Here is an 8,963-nt window from a genome sequence, read left to right as displayed (position 1 = left end):
TACATTTTAAAAATATTTTCATGTATTTTTTAAAATATTTTTTCACAATTTTTTTACTTTTTAGATATTTAAAAAATAAAAAAAAATATTTAAAATTTTAAAAATATTCACTAAAAAAAATATATATAAAAATTAAAAAACCCTATTTTTAAAAAAATAATTCAAAGAAATTCAAACCAAACACACATATTTGTTACTCATCATTTTTTTTTGGGAATTGCCTTATTTCTCTTTCACTTTTTTTTTTTTTTTTTTTTTTTTTTTTTTTGTTTTGTTTTGAATTTTTGGCTCAATTGAAGGTGTCCAATCCTTTTGAACAAATTTTCGGGATGTCGATCGATCGCATTTGGAAGCGATCGATCGCTTTTCATATTTATTTTGGGTCGAATTCAAGTAGAACTTAGAGATCGAGAGCAGTTTAATCTCACTTGGTCAATTGATAGTCCTTGAGAGTGCGATCGATCACACTGTCTATTTTATTTGGGTGAATTTTCAACAAAATGCTTCGATCGTAGAGGACTGATCTCGTTTTAGGCGATTGTTCACTCTTGTAAGTGTGATCAATCGCTTTGACTAAAATTTGATTTATGACTCTTTCGATTCATTTTCTCCTCATTTCTCCTCTCTCTCTCTCTCTCTCTATTCAAAAAACTCTTTTTTCTCTCTCTAAAACCTTACACAAAAAAATATACGAATCCTCCAATCCACCCCACTCAGAGTTAGAATTTCACATTGCTCCTTTCATCAAGAGTGTAGAGAGCGTCAAGAGCGTCGATTTCATCAAAGATGATCGTCATTTGGGCAACTCTGAAATTTAGAATTTTTTCTACTCCTTCCCTAATTTGAGTGGGGATTCTATTACTTTGTATATTTGTTTTACCATGATTATGTGGTATTTTGTTAGTTATGATTATTAGGAGAAATTGGGAATTTTTATGATTTATATGGTATAAAAGGGTAAATTACACTTACACTCATTAGGTTTAGGTTTAATACATATCACCTTGACATTTGGGAAATTATACTAACCCCTGTCATTATAATTATTTAAACGAAATGAAAATATTAAATTCATGCACTTTCTCTTTTTTTGTTTTGCTTTATTTTCTCTTTTTTTTAAACTATTAACCACAGGGGTGGAAATGTAATTTCTAAAACGTCAGGGAATGGGTTGTAATTGGATCAAACCTCAAGGGGATGTCAATGTAATTTACCTTGGTATAAAATTAGGGCTTGTTCATGTTTTATAAATTTCTCAATTAAAACCTAACCTAAGGAAGCCCTAATTTTTCAAAGTGTGGTATCTAAATTGAGGAAGCCCTAAAATTTTCAAAGTGTTGTATCTAAATTGAGGGAGCCCTAAATTTTCCTAATACACTAGAAAATTTGGATAATGGGAGTGTGAATTGTGTATGATTGAATTGTTGGAGAGATGTTAGAAATTGATGAATTATCATTGAATTTGTGTATTTTCTTGGAAGTATTGGAACTTATTGAATCTATTCGAAATATTAGGATCTTTGTTAGTTATGCTCCTGCATTACCTTAATGTAATACTTTGATAGAGATAACTATTGTTGGCAATCGGTAGAGGATTGCATTGTTGTAGTATTGAATTGAAAACTATGAAAATTGAAACCATTTGCAACTCATGTATAGCATTAACAATTTCATGTTTTCCCATGTGTACTATTACATATTTTTTAGAAAAAGTTGTTGCAAGTATTTCTTTGGAATTCGGAAATGGGTGAAATTATTGAAGTAAATAACATTGTAAAATCCAGGATACAAATATTTTTGAAGAGAATTAAGTTGGCTTCAAGTTTTCAGTGAAAGTCCAGAAATTTGCGTGGAATAGATGTCCAATTGCCCCTTTTGATTAATAGCTAGAGAATGTAGAATATTTTTGGTCGTTCTTTGATAGATTACTTGCAGGCATTGAGATTTTCAGTTTATTACTCCTTACGTCTCAAAATATTAGTCACTTATTTTATTTTTCATTGTCCCAAAATATTAGTCTTTTTTCAAAAATCAAGGACTAAAATAATATGAATTTCTTAGTTTGCCCTTCTTTTAAATTCATTAACAACACAAAAAGTATAATTATGACAATTGATATTCTCTAAAAAATGTACTATCAAAGGGTAATTTTGGAAAATCAATATTTTCAAAGTGCAATAATTGTACTATAAAAAAAAGTTAGATTTCCCAAAAGTTAGATTTCCCAGAATTGAACAATGATAGAGACCACTAATTTTGGAACTCTAAAAAGATCACTAATGACATGGCACTCAATAAAAAAAGAAAAAAAATACAACATCAAGGCCAAAATATCAAATTATTCAAGATAGGGCCCACTGCCACATCATTAATGGTAGCACTAATTAGTGCTCTCACACATTTTCCTACAGAATTTGTGATAGGCCACACGCCCAAACAACGGTGTTCTATCCACACGAGTTGCCTCCGTACCTATAGATAAACTCTATAAATCCTAAATCTAATAAAATAATATTCTAAATTAATAATACTATAAATTTAAAAATTTCACTCCCAATTTTATTCAAAAATATCTATATAATAAGGGAAGATGGTTTTTGAAAATGTATACAAAAATGTATATGTGTCAACATATGGACCATTAGATTGATTCAATCCAATGACTGAAAATGTCTCACTCTCATTTGTTCTATTTGAATATTTTAATGGTTGAGATCAATTACTATCAAGATATAATGGTGCAAAATGTAAGTTTCAAAATATCTCAAAATGTATCTCTCACACCTACTCCTCTCCTCTCAAAATTTGTCTCTCTCTTCCAAATTTCAAAATTTGAACAGACCCCTCTCTCTCTCTCTCTCTCTCTCTCTCTCTCTCTCTCTCTCTCCATGGGAGCCCATTCCCATGCTCTTCTTCAATTCCTATTGGAGCCCAACAATTGTTGGAGACACAACCCCGAACCCCCTATTACCCTCTTCGTCTTCTCTCTTCCTCCCTCTCTCTCTCTCCGCCATCCCAATCTTCATCAATAGTGGCAACGACGACCGAATGAATGGAGCCACTGCAAAATGAAGAATCTAAAGGAAGAATCTGATATATTTGACCCATCATGGTATATCTAAATGCATTGTCTAACCATTCTTTACTCTGTTTATAAATAATAAAAAGTTATGGAGTTCAACCATTCTTTACTCTGTTTATGAATTAGGTTTATCGGGATACCCGATTAGAAAATATATATAAAAAAAAAAGAAAAAGAAAAAAGTTTGTGGAATTCAACCATTGTTTACTCTGTTTATGAATTAAGTTCACATGACATTCTCTGGATTTATTCCTTACCTAAAGTTGTATCTGAGTTTCTGAGAATATTGGATCACAGGGTTGTTATGATTCTTGGCCATGTGATGCTTCATCAAATACCTAATAATTATCCAGTTACCTAGACTTTGATTCGATTTGATCTTATGAATTTTGATACTCTGGTTTGATGTCATGTAGCCTAATTTTTTATAGTTTGTTTGGTTCCTATAGGAGGTAGATCCATCCATGGAGAATGAAGAGGCTCTTGGCACAGATGGAATGGATGGTTTTTTGTCCAATCTAGCAAATGCAATTCCTGGAATTGACGAGGCTATGAGCTTTGCGGAGATGCTCAAGTAAGTAGTCATGTTTCATTTGATTTGGTAGCTCTATAAACAGCAAATCTCTCAGGTCCCAATCATTTGTTACATATTTAGATCTGGATTGAATGGTATATTAACAATGCATATAAGGTGTTTGAAAAAATGCATGTGAGAGATAGAAATTGATAGTGGTGGCTATTGGGGTGGTGGGTTTTAATTGGTTCTGGAAGGTGTAATTTGGTCAATTGATTTTTTATTTATTGTTTAAAAGTACTAAAATAAACTTTAAAGGATAAAATTTTTATTTTTATTTAAACTTTGACGACATTATTAATTTTTTTTGCATTTAACTAATATTGATTAACATAAGATTGTAAGTTTAAAAAAATCATGTTGTCCCTTATCAATGTTTGGATTTTTAGGTGTTTGAACATGGAATTGAAGAGTTACGCTTTGAGATTGATACATGTTTAGGAATCTATTATATTTTTCCTGTGTATAATACAAATATTACAAATAGCCAAATAATTTTTTGAAATAAAGAAATTGGACCAACCTTATCAACCATGACAGTTGACAACAATCACTTACCAATCCTACTTTCCTTCTTTAACCCCAATGACACAAACCAAGTCAAAGAAAACAATCTCAAAAGAAAGAAAATAAAATTGTATGGGCAAATTACACATACCTCACTTGACAATTATCCTTTCACCTTTTTTCCTTTGTTGTTTTATGATTGATTTTGAAAGAAACTATGTTTGATGAAATGGTTGAGAGTTACACTGTGTAATATGTTCTTTTGATCAGTTATTACTAGGGTATGCCCGTGCTTGAAGGCACGATGAAAATATTATTGGAATGAAAATGTAATTGGAATGATTTTATGATTTTAAACAAACAATAAAATATAAGTCCCACAACACGGAAACATATAATAAAAATCAGATGAAATATGCCAGCCAATGCATATAAGGTGTTTGAAAAAATGCATGTGAGAGATTGAAATTGGTAGTGGTGGCTATTGGGGTGGTGCGTTTTAATTGGTTCTGGAAGGTGTAATTTGGTCAATTAATTTTTTTTTTATTGTTTAAAAGTACTAAAATAAACTTTAAAGGATAAAATTTTTATTTTTATTTAAACTTTGACGACATTATTAATTTGTTTGCATTTATCTAATATTGATTAACATAAGATTGTAAGTTTAAAAAAATCATGTTACCCCTTATCAATGTTTGGATTTTTAGGTGTTTGGACATGGAATTGAAGAGGTACGCTTTGAGATTGATACATGTTTAGGAATCTATTATGTTATTCTTGTGTATAATACAAATATTACAAATAGCCAAGTAATTTTTAGAAATAAAGAAATTGGACCAACCTTATGAACCATGAAAGTTGACAGTGATCACTTACCAATCCTCTTTTCCTTCTTTAACTCCAATGACACAAACCAAGTCAAAGAAAACAATCTCAAAATAAAGAAAATAAAATTGTATGGGCAAATTACACATAACTCACTTGACAATTATCCTTTCACCTTTTTTCCTTTGTTGTTTTATGATTGATTTTGAGAGAAACTGTGTTTGATGAAATGGTTGAGAGCTACACTGTGTAATATGTTCTTTTGATCAGTTATTACTAGGGTATGCCCGTGCTTGAAGGCATGATGAAAATATTATTGGAATGAAAATGTAATTGGAATGATTTTATGATTTTAAACAAACAATAAAATGTAAGTCCCACAACACGGAAACATATAATAAAAATCAGACAAAATATGCCAGCCAATGCATATAAGGCGTTTGAAAAAATGCATGTGAGACATAGAAATTGGTAGTGGTGGCTATTGGGGTGGTGGGTTTTAACTGGTTCTAGAAAGTGCAATTTGGTCAATTAATTTTGTATTTATTGTTTAAAAGTACTAAAATAAACTTTGAAGGATAAAATTTTTATTTTTATTTAGACTTTGATGACATTATTAATTTTTTTTACATTTATCTAATATTTATTAACATAAGATTGTAAGTGTACTATAATTAAGCTTTTAGCAAAATTTGTTATAATGTTTCATATCAATCGTCTTTTCTTTTCTTTTCTTTTCTTTTTTTTTTTAATTATAAGCAAAGGTCCGTAAAGTATCAAAAAATGGTCCTTTCTATTTGGGACACCATGTGACACATCATAAACCAATCACAAATCATCATGCCTTCTATTGTTCCTTATCACCTAACAAAAAAATCATGGGTTCTACCTTCTCTACTAAGCCATGCAATAACACGTGGCTGTGCCGTTGAGACACGAGACAACTGTTCTAAAATATCCTTAAATTGTTTGGACTATCTTAATGTGTCATTGAAATGAAAATCAATGGTTGGACCTAGGATGAAACCTCTTACCTCACAAGCTATATCAAAAAGAAATTGTATAGTAAAAAAATTACATGTGTGAATGTTTTTATACACAGGAAAACATAATAGATTTGTATTATACACAGTTTGTTATCCTTGCTATTCAAGATTTTAGCATTCCTATGCGTAAATAGTCTGCGTTGCCTCTTAGCTTTTGTCGCCAATAGTTTGTTTGGATTTTATTGAGTGTCAACTCTTTTTTGGTTAGTGCTTTGATTGGTTATTGTTTGGATGCAATATAGGACTGCTCTAAATCATAAAAACAAGGCGCCTGATTTGTGCAAATTGGTCATCTGGTCATATTAAATTAGAACATATTTAATAGAAGCCGTGTTTGGATTTTTAGGTGTTTGGACAACTGGATTATGGATTTTATCAATTGCATATAACTAAAAACACCCTTGAATAAAATATGAATGAAAGCTAAGAGTTTTTTTTTTTGGCCCTTCCCTTGAATAAAATTTTTTCCTTTAAATATTTAGTTATACTTGAGACTTCAGCTCATTTCCCTCTTTTGTATGTATGGGATTACAAGATATTCTTTTGTTCCTGTGATTACAAGATATCTTTTCTTCTTTTTTTTCCTCCTGTTTTTATGTGAAGGGCTACCTTTTTTTTTTCTTTTTTTTTCCTATTTCTTAGTCTCAGAGAATGTTAAGAAGTTGAGATATTCAAAATTGAAATTGAAACTCTCACACTCAGATTTTAGTTGGTTTTCCTGAAGGGAAAGCATTAATTGCTATAATTGAGAAGACACAGTGGTAATGAACCCATGCTGATCGGCTTTCCAATTGATACATTTGTTAAGCTTACTCATTTACGTTGTTATTTTTTCTCATTTGACAATGCCATTATCTATTAAAAAGAGAAACCCTTGTGTGATAGTGTTTGTCCACTATCAATACACCATTACAACAGTTCAATTTTGCAGACAAGTGGAATGAGATCAACTGAGGACACTAAGCTAGGATAAGTTCTATGGTAATTTCTACAAATACACCATTGTTGAGGAATTTTAATCTCTACTTTGTTCATTCTATTTCATGTGATATTTGTTATCTCTACTTTGTTCGTTGTTATTTATTTATTTGTTATTTCTTCACAATAGTATGGAGTCACTTGCTTGAAGTCAATTTAATTTTTATTTTTATTTTTTTTAGATTGCTTAGCACTGGCTGGTGTGCATTGTTTACTATTTATTTTAAATTTAGTTTTTTGGTATTGTAGAGCCATGGCTGGTGTGCATTGTTTGTTATATATATTTTGAATTCTATTTTTCTAGATTGCAGAGCACTGGCTGGTGTGCTTCATTTGGTGTTTAATAATTTTTTGGTATTGCAAAGCACTGGTTGATATGCATTGTTTATTGTTTATTGTTTATTTTTAATTTTAATTTTTAAATGGTTGGGTATTATTTGGTAACAAATGAATAATGAAACAAATATATATACCCGTGCTTAGGGGTTGTTATCTTTAATTGAGCTTTGTAGAGCGCGTGGTACCAACAAAATTGCAGAGTGTGGGTTTTAAAAACAATATTTCTTTATATTTCTCAATGTCTTAAGTTTTTTGTATGTTTTTCAATAAATTACATTTGTATTCAACTACATTTTGATCTCAATATTATTTATATCGTGTCATTATGCACCAGCATACTTTTTATTTTGTACTTTACATACCTCTTATTCTTCCCTTTGTATTTTGTTTATGTACCTGCTCTTCTCATCTTCATTGTAACCCTCTCTTTGAAATTAATTTTTATATTTTATTATCCGATTTGCTACTAAAATTGTTATAAGTTGTTTAAGAATAATAATATTTCTTTATATTTTTTTAGTGTCTTTATCAAAAAATCAAAAAATGATACAAACTCTAAAGTAGGTTGTATGTTATAAGTATGTTAGGAGGTTATTAATTTTGTGTCGATTAATTTTTTTTATGGCAATTATTAAACCTCATTTTGCCTTCTTGCAGTTATCTTTTTCAAATTGACATAACTAGACATTTTTAGGTTGAGACACTCTTGACCTTTAACTTCTAATTATGGACAACATTACTATTTTTGGTCACGTAAGTTGTTTTATTTTTAATTTATTTGAAAAAAAAAAAATACAAAATGCTAAGTGACCTTTCTTATAAGTCTAAGTTAATTTTCTTTTCTTTTCATTATTTTTTATCTGATTTCCTTATAACAAAATGCTATTTTCTTATATTTTACAGATGGATGGAGACCTACGTCAAACTGTAATATTGACTCCTTTTACTCATTTTCTTACATGCATATATTTTTTAATTTTTTTTACCTCTAATTCTTTTGTATTTATAGGTTCAATTTCTTGAAGAAAGAAATGCTAATGTTGTCATCCGTGATAAGCATGACCTTAATGTCATCCGGGTTCGAGAGGTAGGCCCAATTTAATTATATAGAATTTTTTTTAATTGGCGTATTTTTTAAACTTTCTAAATATATATATTTTTATTGCGCACACCAGTGTTTAGTCATGGACAACTGTACGTGGCCCTATCTAGATGCACATCTTTTGATCGTACAAGTGTCTTCCTTCCCAACGATGAGCTAGATTCTACTACAAATATTATTTATCTTGAAATTTTGTTATAGTGTTACTTATGGATCAAATCACTTTTGTCAAAAGGTACAATTTATTTATTGACAAATTTGTTTCTATTGATTACAAATTATTATTTTAAATTTTTTTTGCTATATATGTTGACTTTTGTAGGATTGGGTTAAAAAATATATGGACCTCAAAAAGATAAATACAATTAGATTGCTTTGACAGGGATGTAACAAGGTAATTTCAATTTAAAAGTGTTTTGATATTTATATAGATTTTCTTCTACTAACAAACTAACTTTTTTATTTTCATAAATTACTAGATTGTCGCGCATACTTCTCATTGGAGATATA

The 8,963-nt window shown here is 29.8% G+C and overlaps 1 long non-coding RNA gene across 1 annotated transcript; it reads left to right on the top strand.

Annotated features, from left to right (window-relative positions):
* Positions 1 to 2,837: 2,837 nt before the first annotated feature.
* Positions 2,838 to 8,761, top strand: LOC145798775 (uncharacterized). The gene is made up of 5 exons (XR_014340379.1): positions 2,838 to 3,112; positions 3,532 to 7,015; positions 8,255 to 8,278; positions 8,361 to 8,438; positions 8,527 to 8,761. It is a non-coding gene; the product is annotated as an uncharacterized LOC145798775 (long non-coding RNA).
* Positions 8,762 to 8,963: the final 202 nt, after the last annotated feature.

This window comes from Camellia sinensis, chromosome 9 (genome assembly GCF_055761805.1).
Source record: "Camellia sinensis isolate YWXY chromosome 9, ASM5576180v1, whole genome shotgun sequence".
NCBI classification, from domain to species: Eukaryota; Viridiplantae; Streptophyta; class Magnoliopsida; order Ericales; family Theaceae; genus Camellia; species Camellia sinensis.
The sequence above is the reverse complement of the archived record's forward strand: the minus strand, read 5'-3'. Positions and strand labels throughout refer to the sequence as shown.